We start from the raw sequence: 18,101 nt of genomic DNA, 5'->3' as shown, positions 1-18,101 counted from the left end.
AGGAAAACGAGCTCTGCTGATGACGCCATATACAGTAACGGGATGCGACAAAGAGAGAGAGAGAGAGAGAGAAAAAAAAAGATGGGTGTGCACTGTAAAGCTAGATATCTTCTTGATGTTAACTCATTAGCTCCCAAAAACGTATAAATACGTCATATTTTAAATGTTTTAAGTGTCCCAAAGACGTATTTATGCATTTTTTTTGTTTTATGCCAGAGCATAGAGAAGGCTTTGATGCAGTCTCTCTACTGCAGAAAATGGTTGAGTGGCAGCAGAGTATAAGAGATCAAGCAGGCTGATTTCCCCACAGTTCTAAGCAGATTTGTGAATAATGATGAAACTTAGCTATGTTCTATTGCTAATTGCTGCACAGTGTAAACAGATAGGAATATACTTTTTTTCCTGATAAAATAAGAGACTAATATCTCTGTTGGTAGGTTCCATATTTTTATAGCAATAAAACATAATATTCTGCAGGCCTTGCAAAATCAGTCAAAAACCAGGAAAATACTACAGTGAAAATGGCTGGGAGTGAATGAGTTAATTGTGGCCTACTGACCTGACATTCACCTGCTCGGAAGACGGAACAGAAATGAAGTCTGTCGTTTATTTGGGGAAGGAAAACCCCTCACCTGTTTTGCGTTTTCACTGGCAGGGAAGGTGATAGCAGCACCAGTGATGTAAAGTGCGTAACATAAGAGGATGACACAGTGGAACCTGCTAATTCATTCACATGAAAAGAAAAAGGGTTTCACCATCTAGTGGTGAATTAATAATTCATTAATCTAAAATAAAAGGGCTATTCATGTCAATAGTATGCATGAATAGCAGGTCTTAGTGTTGTGTCGGTGACGGCCGATTCCTTCTTTCGAACGAATCTTTTTCAGTGAACGTGAGTGAACGTGAGTTCGTTCTCTTCTCAGTTCACTTGAGAGCGGCCACGTTCATGCCGTCAGTTTTCGCCAACGACCAATCGGACGCTAGCGTCAGACGTGGGCGGGATTTTACCACACACGCAGCCTCACTATTGGCGTTCAGGAGCGAGTCACCGAGGAAGCGTCCCGTTCGCGGAGACGCGCACGGATCAGCGGGCGAACGAGTCGGCGGGCGAACGAACGTGTTGCCATTTCCGGTTGGCGGACAAGTCAGTAGGTGAACGCTTCAGGAGTACTCAAATGTACTCAATATATATATATACTAGGGGTGTGAATTGCCTCGTACCTGACGATTCGATTCGTATCACGATTCACAGGTCACGATTCGATTCGATACCGATTAATCCCGATACGAATTTCTAAGTCGATTGTTGCGATTTTTTTTCATTCAAATTTAGAAAATACTAATCAGTAAGCTTGTAGAGTGTTAAGATTTATATGAAAATGTATTATTTATTTATCTGAAATTTCAGTCTTATAGAGGTTGTAATCTGTTTCATGTTTGAACAGCATTAAAATAAAATATTAAGGCTTAATGTTCCGTTCATATAACATTCTTCCATGCTTAAGGTGTGAATCCTAAAAAAAAAAAAAAAAAAAAAATCGATTTTGCCTATTATTGAATCGATTCGAGAATCGCGCGATGTAGTATCGCGATATATCGCCGAATCGATTTTTTTTAACACCCCTAATATATACACAATATTTCATACATGACAGGTTCCATCTTGTCATGTAAAACGACAATTGGGTCAGCGATCCCACAAAGCAAACATAAATGAAAGCAGTTATTGCATTTCTGCCTGCGAATCTCTTCAGTTAAGACGCTTGCGACCTTGCAAAGTTGAGGCATTAAGATGGTGATCTGATGGTGATCCATCAGAAGTGCTCTTGCCCACACGCACTGGTGAAAACGTGTACAATCTCACAATTCCCATGTCGTCCGTCTGTCGACCGCTTCAAATTGGGGAGCGATGAAACCGACTCTGGAAGTTTGTTTTGGAAGGAAGTCTGAAAATGGCTGAAATCACCATAAAATGGCCGTCTTCAACCACAGTGACAATAAATTGAGTTTTGCTGCCATCTTAGGCCCAGAAACAATTCTGTCCAAAAGTTCAAATCTGATAGCAATCGGACAAACGTTTTGTCTCCATTTCGCCATTTCGCCTCCATTTCCCGTTCGCGTACGATTGATCGAGTGAACGTGCTGCCATACCAGTTCAGTGAGTGAACGTTTGTAGTCTTGCCACGAGTGAACGATTCGGTGAACGAATCTTTTGAACGGTTCTTTTTAAATTAACTGATTCTAGTGATTCAGTTCACCTAAACGAACTGTAATCTGTCTAGTAATCACTAATTATTTTTACATGGCTGAAGTTTCATTTACTAGAGGCTGCCATGTTTCATCGCCATCTTCCTTGCTATGAATGCCCAAAGGGCAACTTCACGTTTTGGATTTTGTGTGAGAAATAGTCCCAGGACAAGCATTATTCCCTCGATTCACGTGCCTTCCTCCATGTTGCATCTTGTATTTTCCAGTTGTTGCTAGGTTCCTTCTTTTTGTTTTTGTTTTTTATCTTTTTGTGATCTTTGAGGACTAGATTCTGGGTCGGTGGTGTCATAGGATCTTTTTGTGTGGTTTGCTGTGTTGAGATCATCGGAACACACACGATGACTAAGATCAAACGTGTTAAATCTCTGACTCTTATCTGTGTGGTGTCTGTAACAGATTATATCGCTGAAGATTTTTATTTTTTTTTATGTGTCAAGCTTCAAACCCCCAAAGGTTCTACAATTTAGACTTTCGCCAATATACAGAACTTTAATCAAATATAGCCATGACATCCACACAAAAACATGGAGGTTGATGCTTCATTATGCATGGCGTCAGCGTATCCATGACCAGACTACATTCATTCATTCATTCAATCATTCATTCATTCATTCATTCATTCATTCATTCATTCATTCATTCATTCATTTCAGCCAGTAATCAACAATAACAATATATCATTTTTTCTAGACAAATTTTTCTAAACCTAGCCTGAAAAGGAGGAAGAAAAACTTATTAAGTCCCACCCCCAATATCATTAGTATCATAACAAATTTTGTTACTTTCCTATCAACTTGCACTAACCAACAGCGGTTGTCATAATACTGAAAACTATGTGTTTACAAACAATATGTTAATTAAGTATCATGACATCAACAGCTCATACCAGCAATGGTAATAAAAAAAAATAACAATACCAGCTTGGGTAAAAGACAAACTAGAACAAAACAAGTCCACAAATGGCACATATCAAACATCATATCTCACTTCCTGGTTATCTTTTAGATCAAATGACGACAGCACCTAATGCATAAATTGTTGTGGTTCATTTCATATAGTAAACATGTCCGACTCATTCATCGTTAGAGTTTTCCAGCATGACTGGAACAGATTATACTCGATGTTGGTCGATTAGTTGTCGTTTGCATTTGCACCTCAAAGCGATTTCACAAAATGACGCGCGTGCTGTATTTTGCAAGACTACATTTTGCCAGGATTAGTGGGTTGAGGTTTCGAACGAAACGTTTGTGCACGCAATGACTTGGGATCGGTTCCCACTCAATGAGTCAGTTGAAGAGCTGCAGTCGATATGTGCCCTGTAATTGATTGCAAACGATTCAGGGTGTTATCCAACTCCAGTTCAGGAGAAGCAGTAAAGAAAATGGATGGATGCTCGATAATGGAAAAAGTTCATCCAAAAGTTGTGTCAGCCACGCCGTGGGGAGATAGCCGTGCTTCTAATTCCCATTGTGTGTCCTTGTGAGAGTTGTGTGTCTTTTTGTCAGTATTGCAGCCTCAAGGGAAAATAAGTCTGTGTGTGTGTGTCTAACCATTTCCAGTCACAATTTGGATCATTTATTTGCTCGGATTAGGCTCAGTCACATTGATCAGGTCATCAGACATCGTAAATTGTTTGTTGAATGCTTCTATTAGCGACTCTGGAACGGAGTTGGTATATTTGGCATCTTTAAAACTTTGTTGTTGTTTTTTTTTAAAGAAGGAATATTGCAGGTCCAATTCTAGCTTAACATGGCAGTATTTTGTGCTTCCAAGAAGCAACGACCATTCTTAGTAGGGGTGTGAATTGCCGAGTACCTGACGATTCGATTCGTATCACGATTCACAGGTCACGATTCGATTTGATACCGATTAATCCCGATACGAATTTATAAGTCGATTGTTGTGATTTTTTTCATTCAAATTTAGAAAATACTAATCAGTAAGCTTGTAGAGTGTAAGATTTATATGAAAATGTATTATTTATTGATCTGAAATTTCAGTCTTATAGAGGTTGTAATCTGTTTCATGTTTGAACAGCATTAAAAGAAAATATTAAGGCTTAATGTTCCGTTCATATAACATTCTTCCATGCTCAAGGTGTGAATCCTAAAAAAAAAAAAAAAAAAAAAAAAAAAAAAAAAAAAAAAAAAAAAAAAAAAATCGATTCTGCCGATTATTGAATCGATTCGAGAATCGCGCCATGTAGTATCGCGATATATCGCCGAATCGATTTTTTTTTAACACCCCTAAAAAATACCATTCAGTAAACTTTTACATGTACAGGACTGTCTCAGAAAATTAGAATATTGTGGTAAAGTCCATTATTTTCTGTAATGCAATTAAATTAGCAAAAATGCCATACGTTCTGGATTCATTACTAATCAACTGAAATATTGCAAGCCTTTTATTGTTTTAATATTGCTGATTATGGCATTTTCAGCCAAATATCTTATCTCAAAATATTAGAATATTTCCTCAGACCAAGTAAAAAAAAAATGCCAATTAACTCAATTAACTGTCTCTGTCATTTTAGGTCGATCCTGCACCGCTTCAGAGCTACGAATCAACATATCAACTTTGTGCTGCAATGGCTGCTCTGAAGATGGTAAGCAAAAGAATTATGTGTTTTGAGTTATGTTCTATGTTTTTTGTCCACAATCAAGGTATTTGCACACATGCATTTATGAAATTTAAATTTAAGAGACATGAGATACTGTCAGCCCATTTGAAGTAATACTTTGGCTGCTATAAGTCCTCATGCCAAAAAAATTGGATTTTGTCTCGGCCATATAGTCTGAGATGGAAAAACAATGAAAGATATGACTTTCATGTTTTCAATAATGTAATACAGCCCCAGGAGCAGATCTTCCCTATTGTTTTTTTGTTTTTTTTGCTGACATTTGACAAGATGCAGACTCAGGACTACAGTATGATTCTGTTAAAAAAAAATAAAAATGTTCCCATACAGAAGTGAGCGACTAGAGAAAACCTTTTCCAACATAATTTTGGTTGAAGGGAAAGTGAGGTGGAATCATCAGTGACAGTAAATGAACGAAGGAAGGAGGCACAGATAAAAAATCTACAAAATTGTTATGATTTAGTAGATGGCCACGTGTTTTATATATCTGCGGTCAAATTATATGCTCCACTCCATCGTAAAAAAGCTTTTCACCATTCTTGCACTGGTTGTTGGTAAAACGCACGCTTGACATGAGCTGAGCTCGTAACCTCCAGCAGTGCAAAGACTTGGCTGAGGCAGAACGTTGCTATTGGCAGCCTATTCAGGAAACGGCAAGGATGCTGGTGAATGTGCGTGCGTGTGTTTGTTGCGCTGTGTGTTGCTAAGTGTGAACGTTATCTTGGTTCGCTTTCAGCTGGATGGAAAAATGGAACCTTCTAAAATAATCAAGCCAAGATTGCAAAAGTTGCACTGCAAGTTAATTTGTCCATACTTTACTTGAAGAAAATGTGTTGTAATGAGTGCACAGTTGTTGAATGTATGTATTGACAAAACGGGCACGGGTTTCCCCATTAAGGGCCCGTTTATGCTTTTATATACTGTAATTGCTGGACTGCATTTTGTCCATACATAAGCCACACCTGACTATATAAGCCGCATGTGCCCACATTAAACATGAGATATTTACAAAGAAAGACGGTACACAGAAAGAGTTTTCAAAGGTTTAACTCATTTGCTCCCAATAACGTGTAAATACGTGTTTTTTTTTAATGTTTTAAGTGTCCCAAGGACGTATTTATACGTGTTTTTTTTTGTTTTTTTTTTATGCTAGAGCACACAGAAGGCTTTGATGCAGCCTCTGAACTGCAAAGAACGGTTGCAGAAATGGTAGTTATTACACAAACGGCCAGCAGGTGGCAGCAGAGCAAAGGAGATCAACCAAGGCCACTTAGAAAAAAAGCTCAATTACTTACAATTTTAAATAGATTTGCGAAAACTGATCAAACTTAGCTCTCTTCTAATGCTAATTGCTGCAACACGGAAACAGATAGAAACATACTTTTTTTTTCCCCCGTTGAAAGAAGAGACTTTAATCTTTCTTTTGATGGGTTCGATGCTTTTATAGCAATAGAAGACAATATTCTGTGGGCCTTGCAAAATCAGTCAAAATCCAGTAAAACAGCCGGGAGCGAACGGGATTGCCAAATGTGAAAATGGCGGCGAGTGAATGAGTTAATAATATACCTTAGCTTTTCTTTCCAAACAGTGCCTGTTGACGCGGCAGTAACTCAAGCAGCAATACGGTAGTACGGTACGGTACGGTAATACGGTAGTAACTAACAGGGCTGCTTAAAAATAACATACCGGTAAAAGTCACTGAGACGGAGACTTCGTGCATTTTACACGATGAGGGTCTGTTTATGCTCATTTTAGTCATGCACAAAGTGCCAAGTTACATTCAACTTGTGTCTTCCTCGCCACGTATATTCCAACTGTCTCACTCTTCTTACCTTTTCTGCTCAAGCTCCCCTGGCGGCTGTCAGAAAAAAAATCCATATATAAGCCGCAGGGTTGAAAGCGTGTGAAGAAAGTCGCTGCTTATAGTCCGGCAATTACGGTATTTATTTTTAACATCTGGGATTGCACACTTTTCATCTTACAGACATTCAGATTTCTGACACACGCTGCATGTAACCAACAAATGATGTTACAAACACAGCAGAGGAGGCGTGATGCATTGAATTGAAGAAAGGTAGTAGCTAGATTTGTTTGTTGGTTTGGAGAGGTAGATTGATAATCGTTTATGTTGTATTGTCAAGTATTTAGATTGCTAGATAAGTCGCTAAAGTGAAACTGACAGGTCCGATGAGCATCAAAGCATACGCAGTTCTTTTCAGTCCAGAAAGGATAAGTCGGTAGCATCAAGGGTGGACGATGGATGATATGAAGAAGGAGCATATATATATATATATATATATATATATATATATATATATATATATATATATATATATATATATATATATATATATATATATATATATATATATATAGGGGTGTGAATTGCCTAGTACCTGACGATTCGATTCGTATCACGATTCACAGGTCACGATTCGATTCGATACCGATTAATCCCGATACGAATTTATAAGTCGATTGTTGCGATTTTTTTTCATTCAAATTTAGAAAATACTAATCAGTAAGCTTGTAGAGTGTAAGATTTGTATGAAAATGTATTATTTATTTATCTGAAATTTCAGTCTTATAGAGGTTGTAATCTGTTTCATGTTTGAACAGCATTGAAATAAAATATTAAGGCTTAATGTTCCGTTCATATAACATTCTTCCATTCTTAAGGTGTGAATCCTAAAAAAAAAAAAAAAAAAAAAAAAAAAAAAAAAAAAAAAAAAAAAATCGATTTTGCCAATTATTGAATCGATTCGAGAATCGCGCGATGTAGTATCGCGATATATCGCCGAATCGATTTTTCTTAACACCCCTAATATCCATCCATCCATCCATTTTCTTGACCGCTTATTCCTCACAAGGGTCGCGGGGGCTGCTGGCGCCTATCTCAGCTGGCTCTGGGCAGTAGGCAGGGGTTATAACACCCTGGACTGGTTGCCAACCAATCGCAGGGCACACAGAGACGAACAACCATCCACACTCACACGCACACCTAGGGACAATTCGGAGCGCCCAATTAACCTGCCATGCATGTCTTTGGAATGTGGGAGGAGACCGGAGTACCCGGAGAAGACCCACGCGGGCACGGGGGAGAACATGCAAACTCCACCCAGGAAGGTCCGAGCCTGGACTCGAACCGGAGACCTCAGAACTGGGAAGCGGACGTGCTACCCCTAATATATATATATATATATATATATATATATATATATATATTTCACCCCCATTCACCTGCTGACATGGCCTTTCAAAGAAATCTTTCATTATTAGATGGTCTGAACAGTCAGCTTCGTGGGTCCAGTTGCTGTCATATTACGCTGGCTCGATTTATGTTCTTTCATGGTGGGAATTTTTCATCTCGTGATGTTCTTGAGGGGAATTGAAACAAAACAGACGCATGAGCAGAAAGCCTCGGAAGTCGAACCGTCGGTTCGGCGATTGATGATCTGCAAGCATCTAAGGAAGTTATATCTTGAAAGACGTCCTTTCATCACCAAAAAAAAAAAATATTTCAGTTGTGTTGTTACAGCATTTTATAGTCTTTATGCTCATTCTTTTTGTAATACCCAAAAGAATATACGCCATAACTCGGCTTTTTAACTGTGCCCGGCCAACATACGCCACCGCCGATCTCCATAACAACATTAAACTGAAGTTTAAGGGGTGGAGTGAAACTGAGTCGAACTGCAGACATGTGAGGCTCACACGTGGGATGTCAACGGGTCCTTTCAAGAAGGTGATAATTTCATCTGCCAACACCTTTTAGAAATCATTAACTTCGGCGAAAGTTTACCAAGACAGCTTATTTGGTCACATTGGAAGAGGGGAATGTTAAAAGCAGACGGCAAACGTGAGATACTAAAAAAAAAAAAAAGGCCTACAGAGACGAAAGGCTTTCACCTTAAAGAGCACATAAATAACCGTCTCGTGTTGATTTAGGGACTTCAGAGAATGGATTTTCTTCTTCTTTTTTTTTCTGAGACAATCACCTCTCCCTCACCCTGTGTGATGTTTGAGCCCACCCACAATCATACACATAGCAAAAGACTTTAGGCTATACTAAAAAGTAATGTCAGCAAATGTTCTAACTGTACTTCTCGACTTCCAACCTCACCATTTCATATTAACTCTTTGACCGCCTATAATGTTTAATGACGATTAGTAAAATCACGATGTATGCCGCCATAAACATTAAATGACGTCATCTACCTTTTTTTTTTTTTTCATCAATATTAAGTGCAACGTCTGAGTGCAGCGCTGCCTGGTCAATGGGTTATGGAATCAAAAGCACCGACTAACTATGGCCAGTAGATGGCAGCATTGTGTCTCTTTTCAATGGGCTGTCGGTGTATGGAATGACAATGAAACATGACGGAATATGATCAAATCTGACGAATGCTCGTAATCGGCAAAATCGGCTGGCACTGTGGGGTTGTTGTGCTGTTTTGATCATGTGTGGCAGTAAAAGAGTTCAACTTTCTTTCAAGTCTTATAACGTCTTTGCATTAGCCAATAATGAAGGCAAATTATTATTTAAAAGAAAAAAAATGGGATCAATTTTAAATAAGATTTGCAAAAAAAAATACACACAGGAATAACGGCGATAATTAAAAAAAAAAAAAAAAAAAAAGGAATAACGGCGATAATCGAAACAAAGTGTATTCAATCGGTAATATCCATCAAACCAGTGTGGAACTTTGTGGGGACTTTATTTGGCTATAAATCAACCACAGATTTGATCTTTTTGGTGGGGAAGGAAAAGTCCCAAGAGGTTAAATAAACACAATTTGGGTCAAAGAAGGCAACGGGGTTCTGAGCACTACAAAACCCTTCGCGACTTTTGTCCCGCAAAGAGGTAAATGAGCATAAATATACTAAAGACGCACAAACTTGGCCACCCAGGACGAGAACGAGATGGAAACTTTAATTGTGTTTATAAGCCAACTCGGGATTATAGGCTAGACTGACAAGAGGGAGAGTGACGAGTTTCAGTTGCTCAGCTGTAAATAATTAAAAGGCAGCCGTCCTCTATTACTCTGACTCGCACTTCCTGCTTCCCACAAACACACGTGGAGCCTAACCCACATTCACAGGAGCCTCCATTATCTTTATTATAACTTCCCTCGGCGGTGTCAAGAATATTAGCTGTTGATTTTACGCAGACGTTTTCCAGAGGAAACGCAGCGTGCCGATGCTATCTTGCTCAAATAGAAGGTGTTGTTGCTAAGCGACAAAGTCTCAGATCCTTCAGCAGAACTTTGATCATCGCATAGCAAGGATCAAAAAGTGTTTTTGCACTTGTCGAGCTTTAGGATAAAATTGTTTGCGGAAGGAATGCGAATTGGCTTCCATCGATTTCAAACAAAATCGTTTGGGAAGTAGCTTTTGCAATTGATTAACAATCTATCCTACTTTTCATAATCTACGTGAGACGTTGTCAAATGACAATATTCCAACCACAGAGGGAATCAACGTAAAACATTCCACGTCCATATTAGCATTAGCAGTTGGCTTCGTTATGACAAGTTGTTAAGCCATCGATCACTGCAGAGAGTTTCACAATGGGCGGGGCTTGCTGGCTGGGCCTGTACCTGACATTAGGCTTTATCAGTATTGTATTTCTTTTGCTATTCACTTTATTTAATACAGCTCAGTACAGCGTGTGTCACTATTCATTCAACATGATGCCAGATTTATTCTTTCTTGTTTTATAAATCACGTACGTCATAACGTGTTGGAGAAAACGATTATCAGAACAAGACGACAAACTTGTGTTGCTAAAATTGGTCAAATGGTAGATAGCCTATTCTTAAATTTTACATGAAGCACTGGTGTATTCATTTCATTCTTTGCAAATATGTTATACAACCTCAAATTTTGAGTGACACTTTTGGAAATATTGCCATTCATTTCATGTGTTTTTATGGAAAATGCTATATTGGGATAAATGCTATATTAAGAAGAAGAGAGGCAATTAAGGTACCCAGAACTGGCCGCCAGCCAATCGCAGCAAAAAAATAAATAAATACATAAAATACGGTAATAAAAGACCGTTAAGAAGAAATAAGTTATGTTATGCATTATATATTTTTAATATTTGTCTGATTAAGCAGTAATCACTATTTTTTATCTGCCAAATATTGGAATTAGCCTAAAAAAATAAATAAAAAATAAATAAATAAAGAATAACAAATCGTGGTCAGGCCCTAGTTGAGACTATGCATGCTACATTCAGAAGAAAACGAAGGCTAATTTTTTGAGCATCGGATGTTGACATTAAACCTCACAGACGGCAGCTTACTGTATTCCAATCAAGAACGAAAATGTTCTTAATATTCAAAAATATCAGGTCTATTTCCTTTTAATGGCTTAACCGTACAGCTACTGGAGGTTTCGACAATTAGCACCCTAAAACTGTCTTGACGGGTTATCATTCACAGTTTTTATGACTTTTGGAAGAAGAGGAAATCCTCTGCATGACCATGTTATTATGTGACTTGCCTTTTGATGTCAGAACCAAAGCCACATTCTCTTGCTATTGCCATTAAAAAGTCTGTCTCCACTTGAGCCTACATCAACAGAGACTTGATGGCGTTGCTTTTCCTTTTCCTTTTTTTCTTTCTTTATTTTAATGAGTCGATTAATTACTTTGGAGGAAACCCGTTCCGAAATAATAGCACATAATAGTGTTGAGACTTGCTTTGGCTTCAAAGTTGGAGACACGAGGCTGACAAACTGCCATAATAGAGATCAATCAATGAATACATCGGAGTTGCATCTAAAATTATTTGAAGCTATTTTTACCTTCATAAATGTCACAAAGATTGGGGCTGCAAACTTAGAGCGATGTCTTAGCAACACAGACGACGAATCCAGTGAATCAGGCTAAAAAAATAAAATAAAAAAAAATCTGATGATATATTTTATCATAGAAGATCATACAAATTGAAGTAATCCAACTAACTTGCCGTAAATTACATGCCCCAAATGATTTACAGCCAGCCTCCGAAAATCAATTTTTTTATTTTTGTTTCTATACCGCATGTCTCATAGATTATCCAAAAGGTAAGCAGACAGAAACAATTCAAGTGACGAACTAAAATGACAAATTTGGAGTGTCAGGTGAGGTACCTCGAACACATGGAGGAAAGCTCGCGTGGAAGAGTCGGTCGGGATTAGCAAACCTCGATGTGCTGAGGGAAACTTTGTCTAAGAGTTGGTGACGTACTCTCGATAGGGCAATGCGCAATTATGTACGGCAAAATGGAAGCCAATGTGACAAAAGAAGAGTGTCTATTACAGGGCCATTAACAACGGCATAGCAACTGACAACATTGCCACAAGGAACAGGGGGAACTGCATAGCAACTGACAATGTCGCCATAAGCTGCATAGTAACTGCATAAGGCTGGACGAACTAAGAGTGTCTTAATACATCATCAGCAAATATTATTTATCGTCCTAAGGGACATAGTAACCGCAAAGCAACTGATAACATCAACATTATAACACAATGACCCCATGACCCAAACCAAAACACATAAGTCATAAGAAGTGGAAGGTTTTAGATAAGCTCCTTAAATCCTATAATTAGGGATAGACCGATTATCGGCTGGGCCGATTATCGGTGCCGATATTCAGCATTTTGAGAAATATCGGCATCGGCCATTTTGAAGAATCATATGGCCGATAATAGATCCTTTTTTATTTTTTTTTATTTTTTTTAAGTGTTAACTTCAGGGAACTAATTTAAATGTAAATTAAAAAAAAAAAAGTTTTTATTTTCATTTTTGTCGACCCTGGGAACTCTCTGTACCTTCTGTTTTTGATTGAAATTAAAACTAAGATAAGTAAAAATTTAATACTTTGGATATTTTGACATTTTTGAAGACTTATTTTTTTGTAGAAAATAATTGTTTGTTTTTATTTAACTTTTGAAAACATGCTACTGCGCCTGGGAGATCCCAGAACTTGTGTATTGACTAAGATTTTGGGAAAAAAAAAAAAAAAAACGTAAAAATATTTTACTAACCCTAAAAGTTGCTCAATAAACGTGCTTTAAAATTAAAAAAAAAAAAGAAAAAAAAAAGATAAGAGCTGGAGTTTGTATTTTTTCCAAATTTTGATGTCCCTTTTTAGTGAAAATGAATATCGGCTCCAAATATCGGTTATCGGCATCCTTCACTACTAATAATTGGTATCGGGCCCAAAAAAACCTTATCGGTCTATCTCTACCTATAATGCATGTATTTTACCTGCCAAACAAAAAAAAATTGAACACTGCAAATGAAAGTGGTGAATATTTGGAAAATCATCAGTAGAGAAAAGTGGTTCAGGCCTGATGCAATTACTATGATGAATAAATATCGTCTTATTCATTTTGGTCTATTTTGGCAAAAATCTGCTCCAATACATTTTACTCACCTACAAATTGTCTATCTGCCACTAGCTACCTTTGAATGTCCTTTGTTGTAACATTAAAGGCTTGTTGCTTACATTTGCATTTTTCTTTCTTTTTTTTTTTCTCTCTCTCTGCTATTGGCGCCATAATTAGTGCAGCAGATTCTCCAGAGAACATTGTTTGGCATGTGGAGGGGCGGGTTTGTGTGTCAGGGGCGGATCAGTCATTGCTCTGTGGAGTTTGCTGATTACATTTCTAAATTTCACATTAAATGCGGTTTCCGTCACTCACTAATATTGCAAATTTCTATTGATACATAAGAGGACGGAACACTTAAACTTAGTTGTCCATGACATTTAAAATTTCTGATGCAAAACATCCATCAGGAATCAAAAGAGCATTAATGACCATATTCAAATACAAAATAAGTAGCAAATATGCTCCCCCCCCCCCCATTAGATTGGGCTAAATAGATATCACTCATCAAACTGCAGCTCAAGACAAAAAAAAATGTATATTTCAACACATTGCACCCCCCCACCCCTGCGCCACGCCCCATCAGCCTCCCCTTGAGCGAGTGGGAGACAATATGTTGTTCTAATATGCTAATTCTTCATTAAGGATTCTGTGAAAATGAGCACGTGAGATCATCACATCATTAAAAGTTAGCATTTGCAATGTAGTATGCTAATCAGGCCAGATGGAACCGTTTTTTTTTTTTTGTTTGTGTGGAAAAACTCCCTTCGCGTCATTGCCTCACCACTCGGAAGGATCAATCTTTGGTGGGCCCTTTAGAAATGTTTTGAATATAGATTTTGTACGGTGTATTGGATAAAAAGTGCCTGTTTGATGTTGCTGTGTGCAACGTTTGCACATATTACTAGAATTGGCACCACAAAGTTGTTATTAATGTGAAAAACGCTATAGTTTTGTTGAAGCCAATTCCTCAAATGTCAAACTTTTCATAACATTTCTGGATGACTCTGTAATGCCCTTCATTCAGATGGCAGCAGAGTATAAGAGATCAACCTGGACCATGTTGCAAAAAGCTCTTTTCCCCACTGTTTTAAACAGATTTGTGAATAATGATGAAACTTAGCTATATTCTAATGCTAATTGCTGCAAAACGGATTTTTTTTTTTTTTTTCCTGACTCGAATCTTTGTTTTGGTAGGCTCCATGTTTTTATAGCAATAGAACACAATAGTCTATGGGCCTTGCACAATCAGTCCAAATCCAGTAAAATAGCCAGAAGTGAAGGTGGTTGCTTCCTTCAAAATGGCCGGGAGTGAATGAGTTAAATGGCAAATTTGGGATGGCACTACAGAAAAGGAAACAAATTGTCACAGAAAAAAAAAAAAAAAAGTCACAATCCCAAATGTGCTCACACTTCTGTATTAAATATAATCTGTGTTTTGGTGCAAAGGGAAAACATCATCTGCTGGATTTGATAAGGCACCGCACTCAATTCTATCATCATCCAGTCATAATGTGTGAGTCAACATACCGAAATTACAAAATTTGACAACCAGCTACTTTTCATCTATAAAGACACACACACACACGTGCACACGCACGCACACACCCACGCACTCAGCTATTATCTTGTCAACATGAGGTCACCGTTCCATCCAACCAGATGATGTCATTTCCTTCACAAACAACCCCGGTTTCCTCTCCGGGGTCCTTATCGCTTGAGCTTATCCTGTCGAGTGCCCTTGAAGGGCTTATTTTGCTGTTCCCTCGCCCCCCCCACACACACACACATATCCAAACACGCCATTGGCTTTTAATCACTTTCTGCAGCTGGCGTTGGGCTTTTATTTACTTTTCAATAGTCTTTGTTTCAATTCTATAAGCTAGGCCAAAGCATATGAATAGATACCGCTTCGGTGAAGACCAAGACCGCGTTGCGCAGATGTGATTAATCACCGTATATGTGCCGCCCCGACTGACTCACCGCTCGGTCCAACTAAACGAAAGCAGCTGACATTGCAGCGGCTTGTTCAGTTTGCACAGCAGTGCGCAGTAAATGTGCAACCGCAAGCCAACGCTGATGTCAAACGGTCTCCGTCGATATCGAATTTGGTCTTTGAACCATTTAGAGGCCCCGGCGAAGCATCCAGGAGATTTATTCAAGTGGAACTTGTATTTCTTTTAATAAGTCCAGTTAAAGAAAAAAAACAAAACAATTGAGAACACTTAGAAGAGGTTAAATGTAGCGCAGCACAGCTGTAGCCAGCGTGCAACAACGAGGGTTGGGTTGTCGTAGTCGGCCAATTTAATCACAGCCCGAGATGAGCTTTAAATCTGCCCGTTGCCGAAAACGAGCGGAACGTTTTTCCACTGCCGTCACCACCCACCACCCCAGCCCCCTCCTCGCTTTGGTTCTCATGGAAGGTTGATACGGGCCCCAAGTTTGAAGCCGCGACACGCCCATGCGTGTTTTTACAATTCTCGACCACATGTGTTATCAGCTGAGCCGTGGATGTGGGAAAGCCCCTCAAGGCAGAATTACATCATGGTCTGCGTTCAGTTGGTTGTAGTTGAACACGTTGGGGTGGAACCAAGGGAAATGTAGGAAATGAGAGAGACAGTTAACACATTCACTGCCATTGACGGACAAAGACGTCAAATGATACATTTTTGCTGGGCTGGCGGTGAATGTGCTAAAAACAAAACCAATTAAAATAGCAAACGTTTGCCAATGAACTGATCATGATTATTTACACTTCTACTCTTTTAAATCATCCATCCATCCATCCATCCATCCATCCAACCATCCATCCATCTTCTTCCGCTTATCCGAGGTCGGGTCGCGGGGGCAGCAGCTTTAGGAGGGAAACCCAGACTTCCCTCTCCCCAGCCACTTCAACCAGCTCCTCCGGCGGGATCCCAAGGCGTTTATTTCCAGGCCAGCCGAGGGACATAGTCTCTCCATCGTGTCCTGGGTCGTCCCCGGGTCCTCTCCCTGGGTCCTCTCCCCAGCCACTTCAACCAGCTCTGCCGGGGGCTTTCCCAAGGCATTCCCAGGCCAGCCGAGAGACATAGTCTCTCCAGCGTGTCCTGGGTCGTCCCCGGGTCCTCTCCCCAGCCACTTCAACCAGCTCTGCCGGGGGCTTTCCCAAGGCATTCCCAGGCCAGCCGAGAGACATAGTCTCTCCAGCGTGTCCTGGGTCGTCCCCGGGTCCTCTCCCCAGCCACTTCAACCAGCTCTGCCGGGGGGTTTCCCAAGGCGTTCCCAGGCCAGCCGAGAGACATAGTCTCTCCAGCGTGTCCTGGGTCGTCCCCGGGTCCTCTCCCCGGGTCCTCTCCCCAGCCACTTTAATCAGCTCTGCCGGGGGGTTTCCCAAGGCGTTTCCAGGCCAGCCGAGGGACATAGTCTCTCCAGCGTGTCCTGGGTCGTCCCCGGGTCCTCTCCCCAGCCACTTCAACCAGCTCTGCCGGGGGGTTTCCCAAGGCGTTCCCAGGCCAGCCGAGACATAGTCTCTCCAGCGTGTCCTGGGTCGTCCCCGGGTCCTCTCCCCGGGTCCTCTCCCCAGCCACTTCAACCAGCTCTGCCGGGGGGTTTCCCAAGGCGTTCCCAGGCCAGCCGAGAGACATAGTCTCTCCAGCGTGTCCTGGGTCGTCGCCGGGTCCTCTCCCCAGCCACTTCAACCAGCTCTGCCGGGGGGTTTCCCAAGGCGTTCCCAGGCCAGCCGAGAGACATAGTCTCTCCAGCGTGTCCTGGGTCGTCGCCGGGTCCTCTCCCCAGCCACTTCAACCAGCTCTGCCGGGGGGTTTCCCAAGGCGTTCCCAGGCCAGCCGAGAGACATAGTCTCTCCAGCGTGTCCTGGGTCGTCCCCGGCGCCTCCCGCTGGTGGGACATGCCCGGAACACCTCCCCAGGGAGGCGCCCAGGAGGCATCCGACGCCCGAGCCACCTCAGCTGGCTCCTCTCAACGCGGAGGAGCAGCGGCTCGACTCTGAGTCCCTCCCGCATAATAATAATAAAAAAACACACTATTTCTTAATAATGGGAATAAGTACACAGTGTAACCAGATGACGATATTTCATGGCAACTTGTGAAAATTTGACAACTTTAAGATCCTATTTATAAAATGTGTTTGAGCAGTGAGGTCACCCCGGTTTAACGAGGTGAATGCACATGCAGTATTGCTACTATATGTTGCATCTAATACAATATCTGGGTCATGTTGACATTCGGACCAGTATTGACGGGCTCCTCCATAATGTATCCAAAGAAATTGATTTTGAGATTCCGATTGATTCTCTTCCATGCAAAATCATTTTTCGCTCTGGCACAGTCAGCTGTTTGGTGTTGAAACAGCTTGAACAGTTTACGATCCCTGCCAAGGAAAGTCAAGGTTTTAACCTTGTTAGCATTTCATACGTTGTATAACACATATTCAGGGCAAAATAGGCAGACGCTGGAGTCAAACATTCATGCTAATAAAATCTCAAAATAGTTTCATATGTCAACATTCATCAAAATGAAAATGGCCACATACTGCGAAAGGGAAAATCTGATGAACTCGAAGACCATTTTTTTCAGTAGGGATGACAAAACTGTATTTAATGAAACTTAAAAACAAATTGCTGTGATTGGCTGATGGGACCGTGACCCTAATGTGGATCAGTGGCAGAGAAAACGAATGGGAGATTGGACTCCAAACCCAAAACATGTTTATTGTCGGTGTATACTTGATGCACTCAACAAACTAGTTTGTGTTGGACACGATAAATCCGCTGAAGTCGTACAAGAACTGGTTGTTCCGACAAAGCGT

General features: G+C 40.3%; 1 protein-coding gene across 1 annotated transcript in view; it reads left to right on the top strand.

Moving 5' to 3' along the window:
* cdkal1 (CDK5 regulatory subunit associated protein 1-like 1) overlaps nt 1-18,101 on the top strand; it is a 295,854-nt gene that overhangs the window by 264,788 nt on the left and 12,965 nt on the right. Inside the window, exon 20 of the transcript XR_013284163.1 lies at nt 4,802-4,873. The gene's annotated coding sequence lies outside the window, so the exon portion shown is untranslated. The remainder of the gene's footprint in view (nt 1-4,801; nt 4,874-18,101) is intronic.

Source organism: Festucalex cinctus, chromosome 7, assembly GCF_051991245.1.
Source record: "Festucalex cinctus isolate MCC-2025b chromosome 7, RoL_Fcin_1.0, whole genome shotgun sequence".
Lineage (NCBI taxonomy): Eukaryota > Metazoa > Chordata > Actinopteri > Syngnathiformes > Syngnathidae > Festucalex > Festucalex cinctus.
The sequence above is the reverse complement of the archived record's forward strand: the minus strand, read 5'-3'. Positions and strand labels throughout refer to the sequence as shown.